The 22638-nt window shown below is 39.0% G+C and overlaps 2 long non-coding RNA genes across 2 annotated transcripts; both read left to right on the forward strand.

Moving 5' to 3' along the window:
* Positions 1 to 912: 912 nt before the first annotated feature.
* Positions 913 to 13788, forward strand: LOC134144793 (uncharacterized). The gene is made up of 3 exons (XR_009959491.1): positions 913 to 968; positions 3362 to 11842; positions 12473 to 13788. It is a non-coding gene; the product is annotated as an uncharacterized LOC134144793 (long non-coding RNA).
* A 1168-nt stretch (positions 13789 to 14956) lies between these two features.
* Positions 14957 to 20594, forward strand: LOC134144875 (uncharacterized). The gene is made up of 3 exons (XR_009959502.1): positions 14957 to 15040; positions 19804 to 19861; positions 20423 to 20594. It is a non-coding gene; the product is annotated as an uncharacterized LOC134144875 (long non-coding RNA).
* Positions 20595 to 22638: the final 2044 nt, after the last annotated feature.

The following is a 22638-nucleotide window of genomic DNA, read 5'->3' on the forward strand; positions in this document are numbered from 1 at the left end:
TGGGCCTCTGTTTCCCCTACTAACACGGATAACATATTACTATTTGTAAAGCACTTTATATCAATAAATTGACTTCTATAAGTGTTTAGTGCTACTGTATCAGTGGCTGCTGAGTATTATTTGAGTAGAAAAATTAGAAAGCTCCTACAAATGCCAACAGAAAAAAGAAACAACTTTTTTTTTTTTTTTTAATTTCTCCTCAAACTCAGCATCAGGGCTATACTATAGACTCACATCTCTTAATCTGAAGGCAAATTGGTTAAATTTGAATTTTACACAAAAAACCAGTGGTGTATTTTCCAACTGGTGTGTGTGTGTGTGTGTGTGTGTGTGCATGTTTAGGTGAGAAGAAAAGCACTGTGGATGGTTGCTGTATCAGGAGGGACGTGAGCTAGGCTGCTGCGCACCGAGCACCAGTTTGTGGGATGCTCTGATGTAACATCAACAGCATTATAGCATTTTCTGTCATCAAGACAGTGGTAGGTGGTTTTGTAAAGTAACTGTTAAAATTAACGTGCAATAATATTTCAGAAGTTAATAATGAATAAAGAGTATTAGAGTGCACTTTAATTTTTACTGTTCCTTTGGAAATATTCTTACCAAAGAGCTGAGTATCAAAAAAAAAAAAAAAAAAAAAAAGATACTGACTGCAAAGTGGGACCTGTTCCAGTGCCGTCTCTGATCACAAAACAGACGCTCGGCTGGCTCCCTGACGCAACAGCCAGGTTAGAAAATCAGAGCGCTCTGTTGAGTCCACCCTTTCACACGACCGTATAACCAAGGGGAACGGCTGACACGTGGCAGGGATATTATTAGCTTCTCTCGTCTCTACGACCATTTCTGCAGCCTAAAGTAGATCTTGTGGCTCCTTTGCCCTTTCAGCACACCATTCACGGGGCTTATCTGTGGATATGCATGGTCTGCTGAGTAAAAAGTCTCCTTTCTCAAGAAACTTTCATGGAGCAAAGGTCAGTAATTCCAATTCTTGCACATGGTTATATTGCTAGTCAGGCATCCTGAGTCAAGAAAATTAACCCTCTAGTGTACACATCACTCTTATTATAGTGACAGTCAGAACACTTTGGGCACATCTCACTTCACATCTTTCTACAAACTGAAAAGGATGCTGGCAGTCGTTGGTTAAAAGGAGGTAATTTTAGGTAATGTTATGCTTTATGAGGCTGGTGAATTATGACATGATAGCAACAACTCATCAGTTACTCTATATGTGGGTGTGGACTACTGCACGTAATTGAAATGAGATAATATACATGTGTTAAAATTAATGTTTCAAAGCAGTAAGAATTATAACCTAGATATTCTAAATCTTAGTGCTATCCATCAGAAACATCAGACTGTGGCATTAAGTGGTGCTAAGAATCGGTAGATGGCACTCTTTAAATCAGCAGTCAGTGTATAAGCCCTTTAGGTAATGTCTAGCAAGCAACTCTTAGACACTCTGAGTATTAAAGCATCTATCAGATTTATGAGAACAGTAGACAGGATAATCTACTTTTCCAAGTGGAAGGCCACTATATGTATCCAACAGTTTGAGTTTTGTCCGCCCAAGACCTGAATTCCACTTTGTTTCTCTTAGGAGATATCTTCATGAACTATCTATTTTGCAGCAAAAGTTTGAATCTTAGCAAGAAGACTGTGTCTCAGTAGCTGCAGTAAAATAATCTTGAGCCATTGGTGCTGAACAGCTCATTCTTAGGTAAACAACAGACTTTCCACCCAAAGGCGTGGAAAACAAATGATACAAGTGCTACAGTTTGGAAATTCATAGTGGAAACATGCAACTGCCTGAAGGACAGGTGCTTCCTTGCAAAAAGAGCATGTCTTTAAGCAAAAACCAGTTATACCAACTTTAAAAGCAAGATCAACAAAGCAGGATGGCAAGGCTGTCTCCTAATAATTTGGTTCAAACCCAGGATTCAGGTGGCAGAGAACTGAGACCACTACTTTTTTTTTTGTTTTCCACAGTCCTGAAACTAATTTTACATTTTAAAAATCTTTGTCACTAAGAAATTCCCTTGTTTCTGTTCAATGTTCTTCTGCCACATGGTCTCTTAAAGAGATAAATTCTTAGAAGACAGAACTTTGGCAGTTCTTATTAAAACAAATTTGACAAATATGTTTAAGTAAGTAGCAAATTCAGAGCGCTATAAGGCTGGTTCTAGGAAGTGAGTCTGCAAAAAAGGTGCTTAAAATATATTAGATCTGCATGAGATGCCTGCCTGAATGTATGCTTAAGAAATCAAGAGATAGATACAGTTATCAATAACCACCTAGACTTAGCAGATTTAGAAACATCTTTGCTATAATGGGGGTTGTAGGATGCCAACAGACCAATAGTCATTCAACGGATGGGTAGTAAAGGTGTGTCAATTTTTACTATATATTGTTAAAACCATGTGAGGCAGAAAAGGTTTCCAGGGGTTGCAAGGCTATCTAACAGAGAATCTGTAATTAACAAACAGTATTGATTTCAAGTTCTACATTTGATTGCAACATTTTAGATTTTGTCCTTTCTTAGTTAAGGCAACGATTCATGAACTCCAGCACAAAATCCTCATTCTGAATATGCCAAAAAAAATCATTTAAAATGTCTTTTTGCCAAATGCCCATAATCTTCAGTACAGAACTTGCTTACTGGTTGCATTTGTGCAAGTGAAAACTGCACATCTGAACACCTATTAAAAGCTAACTTGAAAGAGCCACAAACCATTTGAACATTACATATAGACAATATTCCCAATGTTTTACAATTCTAATGTAACTGTCAAATTCTGGGGAAGATCTTTTTTGTGCAGTGGCCACTTTAAATACCCTTTAGCACTTTCACCAAAAGCACTTGCTATTTTAATACACACACACACACACACCATTAAGTTAATTGCTCCAATGAGTCATTCTATTCCTTTAGCCTAAGTTTACTGAGAGCATAAAATTGCCATAGTACAAACTAAGTTGACTAACTGAAAAGTTTTTCCTCTCCCAGCTTCTCTGTCTCAGTTCAAAGGGAAGTTATACACAGGCACAGATAGTATGTGCTAATCTGGGCCCCTAGGCAGAGACTGAAAACAACTCCTTAACTGCAAGTATGTGTGTGTTTTACACAAATCTCTGTATTTGGGCAAAAAAATTTATCCGGAGTAATTTGTTTGCTCAAGGAAATCCATAGATGTGTCCTTGCTGCTTGACTCTAACACTAGGATTTTGGCTACCCACAACATTGAAATTACTAGAGAATAGTACAGCCGCTGGAATTGCTTTTTTCCACAAATCCAAAGTTGTAGTCAGGCAACGGCGAGCAGAAGAGTTTGAAAAGCCTTCAAAGCTCTGATTATTTTCACAGATGCACCACGGGTTGCTTTGCCTGGAAGAGGACAACATGGTGTAGTTTTACAGCCCCTTAATGGTCCGGGCAAGACACAGACATAGCAGACAGCAAGGATACAAAACCCAACCAAGATGGCAGGAGGCTTCTCAGCTGTGTCTTGGAGCAACGTGTCGTCGCTAAGAGCTAAGCAATTCTTTAATCAGTACAACTTTCACACTTGTAGTTTTGCTACAGTTTGTGCTTTTAATCTTGGGATCTAATGGTAGCTACCTTCTTCCTTTCTCTGTTTTTTAAAATATATATATTTTTTGTGATAGGGAGGAAGTTTGATTGTGAAAGCCAGAAGCCTCTTTCCAGATGAAGAATCCAGAAGAGGAGATTTCTAACTGATACCTTTACCCAAGCATTTGAGACTTCTAACTGATACCCTTAGCTAGGCATTTGAGAACAGAGTTAACAAATTTGTCAGCTAGAGCTTCTATCTTTAAAAGGCTTCCAAAAGAGGTTTCACTTTTAGATTGAAAGAAAAAGGTGTCTGTAATAGCTTCCTCACTTTTTATATATGCACACAGGAAGGTTCAGGTCCCTTTTTCAAATTAATTTTTCAGCACTAAAGCCACAATAGCTGCAAATTTACTCAGCAAACAAACCAGCTGCTTTTTCAAGCACCCAGAAGAAGAGCATTAGTGCACCTGCTTAAATCTAGCTTGTCCCAAACCATTTTCAACATACAGTGGAATCAACAGCAAACTCTGGCACAGTCATCTTATTTCTTGGAAGATGTCCTGCTTCGGAATACAGCTCCTTTTGGCATTCTCTGAGAGTAATATATTTTCTTGTGTGAGTAATTCAGAGATGACACAATACAATTTTCATTAGTATAGAGCAAAATCTTTATAATATTTACTACTTCTGTACAACATCTCTTGCAAGAATCCTTCAGGATAGCCTTGGGAATCTTTCCATCCATGCGGGATGAACAGAGAAGCTTCACTGAACATAGTCATGTTAAGACATAAAATGACCTCCTTTTAACCAAATGGCTGCTGTTAGCTGCTCAAACAGGATAGTAAAAGACAGGATACAAATCAAGGTATGTACAAATTAATGTGTTGGTAGCAATTATCTGACTTGTAAAAAGGGACAAGGAGAAAACGCAATAATATTAGTAGAGAAACTTCCCTGACGGCTTTACGATATATGCACCAAACGAGGATCTAGTTCTTGGGCACCTGCCTTCATCACCGGTTATTGCCTATACAGCACAAAGAATCATACGAGACTGAGGAGATTAGCATGTACTGTACCGAATGCCAATTTGAAATGACACGACAGGCTTGCTTGCTGGAGTAGTAAGAATTAGATCGTGACCTGGATATCCAAAGCTCAGGGACCAAAACCACTCCTTGCCCTAACTTCACTGAAGTTAGCAGAGGCAAAAAAGGGATAAATTGGCTGTATTCCTTAAAGGTCCTCTTTGACTTAATACAGTCATATCTTTGTTATATTACTTCACTATCTTTATTTTGGTTGCTTGTAAAGTTGGAGTATAGTTGGGATCAGCTGCAAGAACAGCAACAGTGGACTGCAGTGGAACATGTGGCAACTGGCTTTCCTCAAGTTAGCTTTGCATCCTGAGCATCAGTTTAAAGCGCTTCATAATATTATATAAGATGCTGATACTTATTTACCAGGTTTCTATCACAGCACTTACAAAACAAGATGTTACATAAATAATGGTTCCCCAAATCTCCTAAACAGCATCTACTAGTACTTCTCAATGTACTCCTCTGTCTGCTGATGCTAGCATCTTCAAGTCAAATTCTTGTCAGAAAATTGCTAAACATATCATTTCCCACGAGGGAAAAAAATCTTTAAATTTAATTAAAAGACCTTAACTCTAGTCCTGCACATCAGAATCTTGTTCCCCACATGTTTTCTGCTATGTGACGTAAAGGGATAGGCTGAGCATTTATATTAGCAGCAGCTCTCAAAACCTTTGGCTTTGCTTTTTTTTTTTTTTTTTTTTTTTTTTTTTTTTTTGCATTAGTTGAAGGATATTTTGATAAAATGCATCTCTCTCACACACACCTCACTATTTCACTTCCACAAATAAAGCTAATAAACAACCTGAATTTTAAAGTTCATTTCTCCAACTTCTGCCAATACATTTCACACTCCAGGTAGCAAAAATCTCACAACATTTTGTTTGACATCTTAATCAACATTGTGGCAAGGTCCCAGGAATATCATTAAAGAAGAGTAGAAGTGTTAAGCAAAAGAGCTAAACTACAGCTGATTAGGGCATGAGATGTATGCTGGGCTTAACGGGTTATGAAACAATACTCCTCCTACTGCTTCGTATGTTTTCACAGGAAGAAAAAACAAACCATTGTAGTATTTTCAGAAAGTTAGAATAAAAACAAGTCTATGAACAGATAAAATTTTTGCTCTTGTGTAATCTTACATTAATTATAACCACATTTAACACTATTTTGCAGAGAAAATAGATTTTTACAGAAAATCTGAGTATTGGCAAAAGAAAAAAGAAGTATTTAAGATAGTTCCACTGTATCCACATTTACCGTGGTACCCAGACTAAGACATCTAAAAGGGAATAATTTTCCTGCATTTTACTCTAATGACTTCAAATGGGGTCATACAGTTGTAACAGGAGATTTTCAACCAGTACCGTTAACAACCAAATTTTTCTTTTTTAGGGCTATTAGAGACAAAGATCGCATAAATCCTTTTATATGGTTCAAAATGCAACAGCTAGCATTATACAATTGATAATAACAGTAAGAATGTTATTCTGTCCTATCATCTGTTTTGCACTCCTGATCCATACTGACCCAGATCAAAGCAGATACCTTAGAAGTAAAGACGACAGAACAATTCCCATCATTCCCATCAAAACTCTTTTGGACAAGAAAATCTTCATGATACTGTTGTTCTGTAAGAAAGTTTAGTGATTAAAAATATCTGGCTTAGGAAACTAGTTTTTCAAAATACAGAACAACAAAAGAAAAAAAATCCTCTACAAAATGTTCATGTAAAATACTGCTTTCTAACTAGCTGACCTTGAAAGGAAGCACTGGAAATACGCAGTAAAACCTATTCCTCACTAATGTTAGCCAATTCTACAGCCAGGATGACCCATTCTAAAAGAAAACTGAGCCTTACTTGCTAGTATCTGAACTGCTCATTAATTTCTTGGACATGTGTACAGAAAGACCTAGTCCTGCAAGGTGCTGAGTCACACAGAGGACAAAACACAGAGAACTAAACATCTGTAACCCTGACTGGTCCAGAGCAGTTTGATTTCAGCAAGCTTAAAAGATCTTTTTTGTGTGTGTGTCTTTTCCTCTTGAAGATCAGTAAAAGGCTTTTTAATACAACACAGCTATCAGGTGCCAGGGACAGAGACTTCCGTCAAACCAGCTCCAAAGTACTGAGTTTACTGACTTTTTTTTGGATGACAAGTCAGAAGAATTCAACTATGTATGGTCCAACAGTGCACCTGAAACTTCTTCCTCTGAACTGCTTCGTGGAGAAAGCTCTGGGATGTGAATTTCTTATCATAGGGCCTTCACCTTTAAAGCAAAATGACATGGCATAGTGAAAGAGTTCACAAGTAGAATGGAAAGAACACTAAAAGAAGAAGAGCAAACATAACAAAAAAGGACAGATTTTTCTCTAGAAGGAGGGAACACAGTGCAATTAATAATGAAAAGGGAAAAGGCGGCTCCCAATCTTCCACAACTCGCAGGACAGACACTTAGATCAAAGTCACTCCTGGCATAACACTGCTGAAATAACACCAGGGATGAAGTTGGACCATAAATCTTCATCTCAGCCTGTTATGATGATGATGACTAATTTATTCAGCATTGAAGACAAGGGGTTATAAAAACAAATTTATGGCCACTGTATTCATTGTAATTAATTTTCTCCACAGTGAAAGCCTAGTGATTTGGAAAAAACCGACCTTTTAGAAGTGCCTTATTTAATGGCTCATTGTTGCATTTACGGTGCCTGGCTGCACCCAGCATTTGTGCAGTAAGACAGCACAGCTCTTGTACTCAGGGATGGGAGGATCTCCGCAGTCATGGAGTCAAAACAAACCTGGATGATTCAATGTTCCAGAAAGAGTTTTATTTCTTTTAAATATCCGTTTTGTCCACGCATAGATAAGATCGGACATTCCTGATGTAAACTCAAGAGCTGCATCCAAATCTGCTTGCTTATGCTCAGCTGAGTGAAGTACATTGAGCAGGGGGTGGCAGCGCACCAGGCTGACCTGCCAGGGGACACCAAGCCCCACTGCTGAGCCACGCGACTCCCTGCCCTGGAAGCCAGTATTCAGGAGAAGGGTAATTACTGCTCAGTCTTACTGGCATCAGGATTAGCTCTGTCGCCATGGAAAGGACAAGTGAGAATCTCACAGTGCTCAGGGGAGCAGAGGAAATTTCAGGGGAGAGAGGAAAACTACGGAATTAGTGTGGATTCCTTCGTTCGTTTTCCACTAACCTCAACCCTTCTTCTCTGCTCCTCTGCCCAGAAGCAGATGCTTTCTCAAGGGATTTGTGCTTTCTACCGATGATGAGATGGACTAAAAAGCGTGAGAAACGTGTTAAAAATAATGTTCTGTCTAGTAGTTCCTTTCTTGCGATGGGGGGGGGGGAGGATTGCGCTGTAACTCACAGCAATACTGAAATATACTGAAATATTGAAATATTGAGATAATATATTAAGATATTACTTATAAGTATAAATTACTATAAAAATATGGAAACATGGATAAGATTAAACTAAATGTATGGATTGGCTTGTAGTATTTCCTCTCTACAATCTACAGCTTTGTTCTTCTAAAATGGTCATAATTTCTGGGATGTAAGTCTAATTATAATCAGGTAGCACAGTCCTAGTGTTTGCAGACACTGTCAGAGAAGTAGCTGTAATTACTTCCTCAATCATTCCCCATGAACGAAGCACTCCAGGCTATGCTAAAACTCAGCTTAATCACTGGAAATAATATAAATTTTAAAATAAAGTCTTATTAGACTGCCATCTTTAAAACTAATTTCCCAATAGTTCTATTTCCTACTAAATTTCAAATTGTGCTTACATAAAGAAATCAGGAAGTATGAAGCATAAAATAAATGTTGCACTTTAGGAGTTTTATTAGAACTGCTTCTGCATGAGATTATGCCAGTCTCCTAGCCATAAATTTTTGCAGTGGAGAGAACAGGGTTAATGGGTTACATTAAAGTGCACAGTAAACAACAGATAGGGCGAGAGAATGGATCGGTCTGAAAAACGTCAAGAGGCAGCAAACATAAAACAATTTGGATTTGATGGTCACTGGCTCAAAGTAACACCTAAACCTCAGACCCTTGCTCTTTCAACTCCAAGCATTCATCTGCTGACTGATGTCACAGCACTTCACAATCCAAATTCTACAAACCAAATATATGGAAAATACAGTTCAAACAGATGCCAGACCACAATTTTCCAGGCCTCTGAAGTGTTAGCTTATTAGAAAAAAAGATCCTAGATGTCCCAAGAAAATATTGGTTTCAGTCAATTAACGTTACTTTCACAATAAGCCTCTGGCCTTAGTAAACATTAGAGATGCATCTTCCCCAACTTTAGATAAATAATCAACCAGTGCAAAACATCACGGGTTTTTGGTCTGAACCTCATCTCATAGATAGGGCTTCCACACTGCCGTGTGAAATAGCATTGTGCTGCAGTATTTCCAGCTGCTTCCCTTGCCTTGGACTGCATGTAACCATGTATTTCAGGAAAGAAACAAATACCAAACAGGACTTAAAGAAATAAAAAAGAGCAAATGGTTTTCAGACAATTTCCCTATCTTTACTATTATTACAATATGCTGTTTAATCAAATATATAAAACATTATTGCAGATACTTAAATGTTACTAAATATCAAAAAGTTAGTAATAACTTCTAGAAAATAGAGATAGGAAAAAATCCACACTGTAGATGGAAATCTTATTTTAGTCTAGTGAAGAAAGAAATACTTGCAGTGTACATGGATTTGTAAATCAGGAATCAGACTGCGAGGAGGGAGATCTGAGTTCTATTCCCCACCTAGTGTGATGCCAGATAATTTCCGGCTCCTTTGCCTGTTGATTAGGTCTGGGTAGAGTCCAAGTCTTCCAAGATGCAGATTGCCAGTAACCATGTAATCATGAAATGAGGCTCTACTATTAACACTGCTGGTCAGGAACAAAAATAACTGTAGTTTGGAAATTTACAGTTTTTCATCTAACCTCAGTATATCTGAGTTTGAATGGCAGGAAGGTGCCACTGCTCCCACCTGCAGCTGAGAATCTGGCTTTTACGGAAGACAAGGCTTTCGGAAACTATTATCTTCTCCAGTGAGTCACTGATGCAAACAGTGAGTCCATCTCCATCTGACGTAGATCTCTGGCTCTCTTTGAAGAGAAAACTAGAATCTGAACCTTCATGGTGAAAATAAGCTATCTCAGCAGGATACTTTGTGAAAGAAGAAAGTAAAGAAAACAGGGAATTGCAATTCTAAATAATAACCAAAATCTTTATATTTGGAGATAAAAGTAATCAACTATGTCATTTTTTCACAAGTCCTAGATTACAGCAGGAAAACAAACTTTTTCCAGTGAAACAATCAGGAGGTAAGCCACAGTCACCACACACTTTCCCGTGCTCCATGATAGCAGGTAGCCCCTGTTGTTATGTGGTATCTAATAGTAAGCACTGGCTGTGAACTACAATTTTTTTCTGAGCAAATACTAAGGATTACCGAGTTCTGTGTCTTTTGGAAATACATACTATGTGAAAAGCAAATGTTTGGAGTTTTTTCCCGCCTTTGATGAATAAAATGTTTTCTGCTAAGATACAGGGTAGTTGTTACCAACTATCTTCTCTCTATTCACCTGATCTCCCGATGAATCTTTTGCATCGACCTTTCGTATGTTTTTGTTCCATTATTTGAACAGTGACAGGCAAATGCTAACCACATGGTCTTCAGAGAGTGCTACACTGGATACACCAAGTTAATTTTTTACCTCCTCCACTCTGTAGTTACCAGTTAGTCAAGCTAATGCTGCTTTTAAAGTCAATATTTCAAAGAGTAGTTTCATGCTACCACATTTTCCTCTGACTTTGCTAGAAGATAGTTCTCATCACTATCGCCACATTAAAAAAAAAAAAAAAAAAAAAGAAGAAGAAGGACACTTTTTCAAACAAATGGGGAAGAATTCAAATGTTAGATATGACAGAACGTCCCTGCGGAGGGTCAAAAGCATGAAATAATTTGTGACACCTGACAAGAATCTTTCCACTGGATGATGCCCATTTGAGACATCTAGCACAATAGTGTGTGGTACAAACGTAATGTTCAAGTCAATGGGTCCTTTTTCCCATTAAAATAATTCAGAGTTTTAAGACGTTTTTACTGTTTGAACACCAGTAAGCAGGATTCAGGAGACCATCCATTTCTACTATAAGGCAACAGCTTCATCTTGCTAATTTCAAAATGAAAAGAAACACTACTGCAAAAAAAGTCTGTCAGAAATGACCATGGCTACTATGATGTTAATAATAATAAAAAAAAGACTAGCACTTAAAATATGTCAAGCCCTTTTTTCCATCCCTCCAAACAAAGACATTTTTCCAAAGGCAGCATAGAGTTTTCATTTCTATGTGACGTAAATCCAAGATACTGAATTAAGATTTTGAAATTCTGCTCCACCAAGCATTGCATGACACCATCACAAAACAAACTAATGCAAAAGGAGATCAAATGATCAACTTCAATTTTGTGGAATAAGTTCATATAACATCACGTGATGCAACAACCAAATGAGTTTCAGGGCAAAGATTTGTTTATTCTTTTTCTCATACACGGCCTTTCATAAGCTTGAGGAACTGATTCTCTCTTTACACCCTCTCTGACCCATTTTATCTACCTCTGCTCCACATCTGTCTCAATGGAAGGATGCATCTAGTGCTAAGGCTTATATGAATAGCAGCACTTAAACCCAAAGGAGCACAATTCACGTTGCTGTTGTGAATGACAGTAGGTCTCCAAGGCTTTGCAACCTGCCCATAAAAGTGTGCGTTAGACTGAAATCTGGCATGCAAGGATTTCATGAAAATGGGAATCTTTGGTTCTTCAAGAAGACAGTTAAATAAAATAACTAGTGGTTCGGTGCTTAGTCAAGCAGACTACTGTCTCAGAAACACCAGCTTTTCAAGTTTCCATTTTCACTGAGTCACACACAGCATCCACTAACAGAGAGGGAGTTTCTGTTCTGCAAGAAGGCAGCTCACCCAGCCGTGTTAGAAGAATAAGCGTTTCCAGAAGTGGCCTAAGTAGCACTTGCACACACGACTGTAGAAGTACTCACACGAGCAAAGTTTCCTGAAGTAAAAGGACTGGTTTTCAGATCCAGATATGCTTTGCTAAAATGAGACACAAGGTAAGCTCAAAGAAAGGACACCGTTCCTCAAAATTACTGCTGTCTATAACATTAGTAGGCCTGTGTGATATCTGGGGACAGTTACAGGTTACTACATTGAAGACTACAAAATTCGATGGACAGGGGAAAACAAGCATTCAAAAGATATCCCTAGCAGGTTCTGTAATGGTTCTGCTAAAATAGTGCAAAGGGATGTAATAGATCACAGCACCTCATTCACTACTTGGCTGTAAGAATTTTCACATGATTAATTAGAATAGCTCTTTAATAGCTTTATTGTGTCGACATCTAAACACATGACCTTAGTATCCACTGCAAGATAAACTATTCTTTTCATATTCTTTTATGCTTTTACCTTCTAAAAGAGCTAATTCACTAACAAGCACTGTAGCTGCATCTAAGAGATGTTAATCTTCCAACTAACTCTCACAAAAGCAAAGAAATTATATGTTAAGGTTAAAAACCTGAGCTGTAAACATAGACTTATTTATGCAGATAAATAATCTCTATTTTTGCAGAGGAGTGCATGTACCACCCTCAATTTTATATTCCTTTTTATTACATAGACAGTACAGAAGACACAGGAAGATTTTTAATACATTCTTTTAAATTAAATTTTCTATTTCTAAGATTTCTTCAGCGCTTACTTTCTGCTACATGACATTGTCGACGACACCAGAATAACAGAAGACCAGTGACATCTCTTCATTCTACCCCTCTGACACTGCCTGGAGTCCAATCTTTTTATAGCAAAATTAAAGACAAATCTCCCAGAGAGTCCCACTGAAGTCAATACAACTATTTAGGAATGTAAATACCATTTAATTCTCCGCTGTTGTATCTACCGAAGATAGGACTGGACCTTTAGGCCTTAATTTAATGATTTCATTTCTATTCAGGGAAGTGCTTAAGAAGATGTGTCCTCTGGTGAATTATCCATGTGCTCTTCACAGTTTGGAACTCCTGACAAGAACAACATCCCTCTCCCTTGAGATCTGAAATGTTTCTCTCTATAGCTGCTTGCTTTATATTGCAAAGACACCCATCATGTACATCCCTAGTTGCGTTCTACTTTCTTCCTTTAAAGAAAAACACTCTATGAACTCACTACAGATGACTCTAATAAAGATTATTCAGTCAAGGCTAGAAATGTCTCCTCTTTTTCTCTTCTCACTTAACCACAAACTGCCTTACAATTTTTCCATTTTTATCACCAATATGCTTGTTATGCCCCTGCTTTTAACACTTCTGTCAATGGTTCAATAGCTTGGCTGCCCAGAAATCTTTCATGTCAGCCCTCATGCAGTGTTGATTTTTATACATCCTCCTTCAATGTCCATCAGCTTGCATTTAATGCACCATGAAATTCTGTTGTCCTTTGCTAGAAGAGAAAGCAGGGCATAACTGTCAAAGATGCTTCTTGTGGTCCATCACCACTGCCAGTGGTGAAGGGCTGGTTAAGTGGGAGGAACAGGGAACTGTGTCCTTATTCCAAGCCTCTTGGCAATCCCACTATTTGCCACTTAGGAACAGCACCAGCAGCTGACTCAGATTTCTCCAGCTTCCTTACAGGAAACGCGGATCCCACAGAGGATTCAGACACAGGGCTGACCATACACTTAAGGATCTGAATCACATGCTCCCAGGAACATGAACAGAGTGTTTCATCTAACACATTGGAAAAACAAGTCCTCAAAGAGCATGCCTCCACACTGAAAGCTCTGGATGGAAGTGCCCTGCTTTATACGAAACCTGCTGCCGCGTCAGGGCTCTCACCTGGCTGCTCCTGTTCAATCAGAAAGGGAGAGGATCAAAAGCTACCTGAAGTCCACCACAAGGCTCCCATCTTCTTGACATCCTCTGTTTCTGAAAGTTAATAAAAAAACCACAATTTCATATTTAGCAATAATTAGTGCTTAAAAGTGCTTTGCAAATACAACTAATTGATTAAGTAGTCTGTGCAAAAGCATCAAAATACTAGTTTTAATTAACATCTTCATAAATTGCAGTTCATAAAGAGTAAACCTAAAGTAAACCTTCTACACCAACCAGATGTACAAAAGAGAGAGAAGAAGGGAGCAGGAGAGGAAGAGATTCACTTTTTATGCAAGCCTTCTATGTTAATACTACAGCTTTTTCCATCTTCCTGTGCAAGGTTTTATTTTATACTAAAAATACACTTTTCCTAAAGTAATTTGCTTACGTTAACAAAAAAAGAAAACCTTTCACAATCTTTGTTCTGAACCTCAGCCTCCCAAGCCTCTACTTTCCTTATGTAAGAATAAACATGGGGATTTGACATCTCTTAAAAACTATGTGGCGCATAACATGTGGGCAGAAAGCCTGCAGGTGACACCTGCCCTCCCAGGGATCTGGCATCACTGACCATCTGCAGAAAGATGCCATAACATCTGCAGACAATTTTGGCGATCTTGTTTTGCAGTTCAGCTCTTCCCTTCCTCCACATGCCTTCAATCAAGCAGAGCAGTCTTTCCTCTCTCAAACTCTCACGTACCTCTGCTTGGCATTGCCAACCAACAGTGATATTTTACACCACAGCGGGGGTTACTGTGATTTCATTATATAAGCCTGGAACATGCCCCAAGCCTTGGGGATGAAAGAAGGTTTGTTAGTTGTTTGCAAGACTAACTTTATTGTGAAGAGCAACAGTGACCCCCCCAAGTCAGGCTCACTAGTGTAGAGCTAAACCAACAGCAGGACTCAGCCACTGTGGTCTCAGCAGCCCAGTGCTGAACTTTGCAAGTGTCAGAGCACCGGCTTAGACGCTTCAGCTACTATGCTGAGGACAGAGCTGGAGGTCTTAAGAGGAGATTTACAGCTACCTGTACATTCCATGTGGGAACAACCGACTTGGGGGTAGGGAGGAATTGAAATCTATCTTGCTGGAAAAGTTTTACCTACTGGGGCAGGATCTGCCACCCAGATACTGATTAGATTGCACATGTGTTTCCGCCTGGGGACCCCCCGCTTTGAGTAGACAAACATGCAGACTACATGTCAAATGAAAATGTTTTGACTCTGCAATTCAAGAAGTATGAAATCTGATAGTCAAATGTGTATTTCTCTTCATCTGTTGTGACAAGGAGGTACATAGCTTGCTGACAACATGGACCAGGCTCTTCCAGTGCAAAGACGGAAGACATAGCACAGGATAAAGAGCACAAGGGTGTCTTTAAGGTAAAGTTGCACTCCCCTGATCCTGGGCTAGTTGCATATCTTCTGTCCTGTTGGTGCGAGTTAGAGCAGCCTCTAGTTTCTGCTATGGACCACAATATTTCTGTTCCCTGTATTTGTAGCTGGTCGTACTCACTACCAGTTAGTCAAACAAAATGCATTAGTAGAGGTGTAAAAAACCCAGATACAGTCATAAGATCTAATGTACTTCAGCAACAGCTTGTCTGCTCATTAAAGCCTGCCCTACCTACTGAGACCCTGCTGCACGCAGAGTAAAATGGAGATGGGTACCGGAACTCGCACTGGCTGAGGAAAATTTTAACATATGCATCATTTTTACTATTTTTTTAATTACACTTTAAAAAATTACACTTTAAAGAGGAAGGCAACCAACAAATAAATAACATTTTCTATTTTCAGTGCTTGCACCACTATCTGCAAGGGCATTCAAGTCAGGAATTCAACACAATTCCTTTTGAAGGCAATAGGGTGATTTTACTTTTCCTTATATGCAAAATGTAAAATACTAGCCTACTGTGTACACTTCCTAGGATGAAGTCCTGCACATAGTCCCCTTGAGATTTACAGTGTATACATGAAGAGTCAGAAGAGGTAATAGAGAAAGTGTGCCTATATTTTCCAATACATATTTAAATCTTTTCTTTAGAGACATTTAAATCCTAGTAAATTGCCCCATGCATATGAAGGTTTCTTTGTAAATCTTAAGCAAACTCCAACGCTTCTCTATCGCAAAATGAAATAGCCAGTCATGCTGAGGAGGTGACGTTAAGCGAGCCTGAGCTTGCAGCGGTGGTTGAGAACATTTCGTACTTCAGAAATGCCATAAAATCCTTCATCACAAAAATTCAGTTTTTTATAATCCCCAGGAGTCTCTTGGCTGTATCTAACATTAAAACCCCCAAACAAGAAACCAAGTCCAGACATGTTCACAATACATTCAAGCCTCATTTAGCTCATTAAAACAAAAATATTTATTTTCTTTACAGTTCTGTTTGAATTTCATCCCACTGGGAAATATACACATGCACACACATATACAAAATTTATTCCATTTTCTTCTGGATATCTAGTCCTAGTTTTGGCTAGAAAGTAATTAATAGAGGATCAAGCTTTATCTTCATCTAGATATGTCTGAAAAAGAGCCTTTTCACAAGACAACTTCCCGTTTTTTAAACAGAATAAATTGAGAATAGATCAGCCTGTGTGTAATATTCCCTTTAAATTAAATAAAGCAGAAACATCAAAACTAGAGCTCAGCTGAAGCAAAATAACTATTACATCTGGTTAGCTTTACAACAAGGTATTTGAAGCAGATTTACAGCCATCGCTGATGTTCCTAATGTGTGGTGGTTCAGCTGAGATGTATTCACTTTTTTGGCTCACAGCAGCTCGTCCGATTAGGCAGCACTCCATCCGGAGAAGCCCCACGCAGGACTGTGGTTGCAATTTCACTGCAATGAGAGCAGACGCCCAAGCTCTAGAAACCTGTCTGTCTTGGTGTACGCAATCCCAGGGCGTACAGCGCGAAGAAACGCATATGAAGAGCAGCACTGACTCTGAAATCTTGACCACAGTAAAACATTTGAAACTTGAGCGTCAACATACGAAGTGTATGCTTGCAAGAAGTTCATCTGACATCATACCCAGAGCTCCCACTCTTTGCTATACCTCCATTTCATTTCGTTCTCGGTTCTGCAGGAATGAGAGAAATAAAATAATATCTAGCTGTTTGTAGAATTCATCTGCCAAACGAGGCTACTCATTGGCAGAGGAAATAAACTCTTTCAGCGGCACAGGGCTTATTCACAAAATGAGCTTTGATGCTGTTCCTGAGAAGGCCTGGATATGAGACACCGTGAGCCTACTGCTTCTGTTGTTCGGGGCAAAATCACTCAGGATATATACTAATAATGGTTACTGTGAGACTTTTATGGATAACAAACTGGCCAAATGATTTTTCCTTATGGAGGACCTTTACCTGTACTCATTCAAAATAATGGTAAGTTATACTGTAAACACACATAAATTGTTCCTATGCCCACAGGGACTAAAATTATCCTATAAAACAAAACTAAATGCAGTACTACTTATAGCAGTAGTTAAATTACGATCATTCATATTTATGTTGTTTCTCACCAGGCTATCTCTCACCAAAGAGACTGTGGTCAACAGCAATGTAACGTCATTTATTAGAACTCTCCGAGGAGTTCAGAAATTTGCTATATGTTACTTTTATAGTCTTCTTGAGAGGTCATCTTGTGAAAAAAAAAATCTCCCTCCCATAAAAAGGAAAATGCTTTTGTGTTCTGAACACTTTCAGCTCTGAGGTAACTTAATCTTGTATTCCTTTACCCAATTCATTTCCACATTTCAGATTTTGAAAAACAATCCTGCCTTCTTCCAAGATCTTATATGTCTGTCCTGAGAACAAGGTCAGATTTATTAGTTGAATTTAAGAGACTTTCTTTACTTTCCGTCCAAAGAACTCAAACAACTATAAAAAATCTACAGCACATCCTCAAGAAAAACCCTAGCTGTGGAGAAGATCTGGCTGAACCATAGTTCTTCTCTGACACTTCCATCACACGAGTGGATGTAATTTATTAGTTCCGTGGTTCTGCTCCTGTTAAGTTTCTGCCTTTTCCTGTTTTGCTGTGTGTTTCTGATTTTTCTCCATTTAACCCCCTCTGCCCTTCCTAAATTGGCAACATCCAGTCCCAGTAGAAGACCAATTTGTCCACCGCTGTCTCAGAACTTGCCTAAAACTGAGGACTTCTGTGCCGATAAGCTGGGCCTTTGCCATCACACAGCTGCAGGAGCAAAGGAGATGAAGCACCAGTGATGGCTCAGAGGCAGAACGGCTCCACACATTCACGCTTGTGCCTGCCCATGCACAAGCGTGTGTCATGCTTAGCCATGACAAAGCAGCACCAGCAAAGATAAGACTGATAAGAGGTTGCATCAACCAGCTGCTAAGCATGAATCTTGAATATCAAACATTAGTCCTAGGTAGGCCATGAATAAACTATATGCGGTAGTCAATTTTTCACTTGGGAATCACTTAATATTTTTAAATACTGAAAACATGCATAGTGCCCAGAATGGAATTGTACTTTCTATGTGCAGAACATCCTTCTCAACTGTTCTACAATCCCCTTCTGAAGGAAGATGAACACAAAGTGTCTGCAAATGGAGAAGTGCTGAAATATGCTTTATGAAAGGTGCATATCCTAGCAACTTGTCTTCATGTTGCTGGTCTACCTGGCTGAACACAATAGTTCACTGCCATTTCCATCAGTGCTGATGTCATGCTTAAGCAAAAAGAAGTTGATAGCTCTGGGGTTTGGTAATTGAATTTGGAGCCTTTAACCTCCTGGTCACAAGTCAGATCCAACTTCAGTTCATAGCAGCTGAAAATCATTAGTATCCTAGATCTGTGGTTTGTATGAAACGAATGTGTGGCTTCAGCGGAGTTACTAGCAGGAATGAGTCCCTTGCTGACCCTTTCAGCAGAAAAGCAGGGGATTAAATGAGTAACGAACACAAGTTAGCTTTTCACCCAAAAGTGTGGTCTCTTTGGGTCAGAGTTGAGACAATTTATCTGGTGAGCTTTACTGCTGCTTGCTCCACACCCGTCTTGATGAGTATAGAAGTTCAGGTCTGAGGTCTACATGTTCTAGAACTTCTAGAGCTCCTATGTTTATTTTGGTATTTAAAAAAAATGAAACACCCATTCAATTTTCCTTTAAAAATCTGCTCAGATTGGATCTGTTTAATCCAGTTTTTCCAAAATCTCAGCAAGCCAGAAACAGCTGGCAGCACTGTAGACTGGATCTGGTTAGGATGCCTGTATCCTGAAGTATGCACAAGTGTTTGTGGCTTGCATGAAATCGGACTAATAAAAATGTCACCCGAGTGGAATCTATAGCCTCTTACAAGATCTTCTTTGGCTTAGAGGAAGCAGAGCATCAACTTAAAAAAAAATGTAAGTCTATAAAGATTTATTTAGGAGTAACAAACTCTTTAGTAAAGTAGTATATAATACTGCCGTACTCAAGCAGTTCTCAACCTGTATGAGATTCTTGAGCTATGACTGTGGCACGTACAGGCAACGCTTTCCAACAGGGAAGGGAAGCGTGGGTAGCTGGCGAACCTGGCTCTCGCTGGTGATAATAGCCTTAACTGCTCTTGCAGCAAAGATACCTAACTGTGAAATGTTTACAATAAACACTAAACCCACACAGTTTGCTTTTTAGTAGATTTTAAAGCCAGTCCTAGTTCCAGCTAGAGGTGTGTTAGCTTTTCAGAACATGTGCTAAAGCCAAATTTTCAGTCCTCAGTACTACAGATAAAAAGAAACTCAACACCCAAGCAGAGGAAATTCTGAAATTTCAGCATGCATTTTGGATATTTTAGCTTTGTGCAAAGCGAGGTTCAAAGAGAGTGGGGACAGAGAGAGGAATTAAAAAGAAAAAAAATACCTCACAGAGATGCAGTGACAAGTTTTCAAATGACTTACAAACCAGGATAAATTATTTGTGTCTTGCCTTACAAATCATTTGCTGAATCTCAGATGTAGAAAAAGCATTCACTGAATCCCAAATGTAATTCAGATAGGTTTTAATACTTGTTTACTGTGAATTTTTTATAATCAGTTTTGAGTTTATTTGTATTGTGTTTTGTTTCTCATAAAGCATCTGTTCTTGTGTTTCTTTTTATATGACTGGCACTCTCCTGGTATAAAGGACTGGACTGACATTTATTGGATGTGGCTTCGCACAGAGCACCTGTGAGCAATACATGGTGTGTGCTATACACATATATACACTCCCAGTAATTTTAATTGTTTTTGGCATGTTTTTCTCACCATACACTGTAACTTGACCTTTGCAAATATTCATTTCCTTTTGATGCCTATGAAATGAAATAGATTAATAGTCTAAAAGAACAAGGTCCTCTGTCTAGTCACAGAAACAGATACAACACAGGTAGTGGCAGCACTTCTTTTTTTTTTTTTTTTTTTTTTTTCAGCTAGAGTCTGCCATAAACGTTGGGTTAGTAGCTGCTATAACTATGGAGTAATGTAAATGCCTGTACAGCACAAGCCCTCTATGGGATAGAAAGTCTATCAAAACAAATATATAGGAACATTTTTTTAAAAATCTCTAAATATCTCAGTCATTAGAAAACACCAGTTTTGCTGGCCTCTACTTTTTTTAACTCCATTTTTGGAGATGTTGCTACAGTAACAGCACTTCCATTGCACCGTAAAATAAACAAAATGCATCACAGTGTGGTAAGCTTCCGAAAGCCTTATGAATTGGGCAAACTAATTATTCTTATTTTTTCCATGGTAAAACTGAGGTACCAAGATTTCCCCGAGACTCCGAGTGGGTTAGGAACAGACAAGGGATTCGAAGCCCACAGTTCTTGAGCTCTGCTCTCACGCAAAACAATCAGACCAGACTGCCTTATAAGCGGAGAAAGGTATGCAGCAGCACTACCTCCGAATTAGCAGACAGGAAGAATTTCCTCAAGGAATTACGTACACCACCCCAGGTATGTTAACCTTATTAACTCTTTAAGAAGCTTTCAGACTGGGCTATATAGTGTGTCACTCCAACAGTGAGAACGAGGAAATACTTCAGCGTCAGAGAGCAGGGTGTTGTCAGATGAAAACATTCAAGTTGTTGCCTATTATGATTTTACACACCTAGGACCTTAAATTATCTAAGCCTGGATTTTTAAAATAGACATTTTTTTAGTTACAGGAAAATGATAGTAGTTTTCATGTTTACATTATTTTCAGTTCTTATCTTAAATACATGTTAATTGTGTTTAAAGATACTACATAGACAGGGTGATTGAGCTCTGGCCTCCTTTTCCATTAGGGGGAGAGAACTGGGAGACATGAGCTGAAGGCCATCAGCATCTCCCCTTCTCTCGCAGCTGGGAGTAGAAACTCTTTGAGCACATTTGACCATTTATGTTATTATTTGTTGAATGGTGTCACTACTTGCTACAGTACAAAAGTAGGTCTAGATTTTGAAACAGCAACGGCAGTCTGATGAGCCAGTACTTATTAACGGCAGTACCAACGAGGTTTGGCAGGGACCCTTTCCTCGGTAGTGTTTGGAGGCTACAAGCCTGAGGCCTATCTTAAAGATTTCACCACTCAGATTCCCCAAAAGGAAACAATATAAAGGAAAATGGGATCAGACTGCAAAGTGCTTACAGTAAATGAAAGAGCTATGAGAAGTGATGTGGTCTCGTTTTTCAAAAGCTTATAGTTATTTTATATCCATGATAAGGCCACTTTATAAGGCCACGGCATCCAGGAGAGCCTTACACTAAATGAGACTCTGACCCATGATGCTTCTTAATTCATGAAAATTCAAAAGCAGTTACTTGTTACCACTGACCTAGCAAGACTTCTAGGTATGAATGCAGAGTGTGTGAGATAGCTGAGTTGCCCATAACAGCAAATAGTCCATCAGCAACAAAAACTGTAAGAGGTCCTGAGACAGCCGTTTAAATAATCATGAGGAGGAAAGAAATATTGTGAGCTAGATCTTTATCTGGTGCAAGCTGGTGTAATCGAGGCCAGTGGAAAGCAGCTGAGTCACACGGGCTAATAAGCTTATAGCATATGATCCAAACAAACCAACGCAAATCTCCTGTAGTGTGCTGTAATTATTATATCTATACGTTTGCCTTCTTTCTGAAACGAAAATAAATTGAAAAATGCTAGCATCAGCTTTAAAACAGTAACAGAATTAGGCCCAGGGCTATGATCTTTTCTTCCTATACAGCTATATTCAGTAAAACGGGATCTATTGGTTTCATTTCCTCGGCACAGCATTCAGACAACCCTTCAAGCAGAATTATTGCTTCTATTAAAATGTGTACCATCTCCTAACTCTTCCCATTTTCTCAGCTTAATATGAAACAATTGAGAGTTATATCAGTACATTAGAAAAGAATTATTGTTATCAGCATCCTCAGAAGTCCTGATTAATGTAACTATCTCTCCCCTTCGACTAAAGATGCCACAGGAGGTACGAGTCCTACTCGGACAACTGTGCAATCCAAGCTTCGTGGAGCGCACTGCTTTTTTGTCAAAGCGGTCAATAACTCTTGGCTGAGTAAAAACATCCCTTTCGATTAGTATGAGTTTCTAAGTAAACTTATACATATGCTAAAAAATACAACAGGACTTGGATTCCAAACCCACCTGCTTACAGTGTATTACACAAACCCCATTTATTGCACCTACGTCACTAACTCAGATTCCCTGAACCTACCCTGAGGAATGGGGCCTATGAGATCAATTTTCTCCCCCACAGAAACACCCACAGGGGCATCAGCTGCATGTATCCGCAGAGACGCAGTTCCTACACCACAGCAACAGCTCGGTAAACCTGGGCGAATCCAGGGCCCGACTGATGTGGACAAGAAAGCAAGTCTCCGGAGGAGCTGCCTGCCCACCTCCACTGCAGGAATTTCCCTTCTCCCCAAACGATGCCTGTTCACTGCAGCTGTACAGCATATTGCTGCTACAAATCACCAACTTTCTCACC

This window comes from Rhea pennata, chromosome 10, assembly GCF_028389875.1.
Source record: "Rhea pennata isolate bPtePen1 chromosome 10, bPtePen1.pri, whole genome shotgun sequence".
NCBI classification, from domain to species: domain Eukaryota; kingdom Metazoa; phylum Chordata; class Aves; order Rheiformes; family Rheidae; genus Rhea; species Rhea pennata.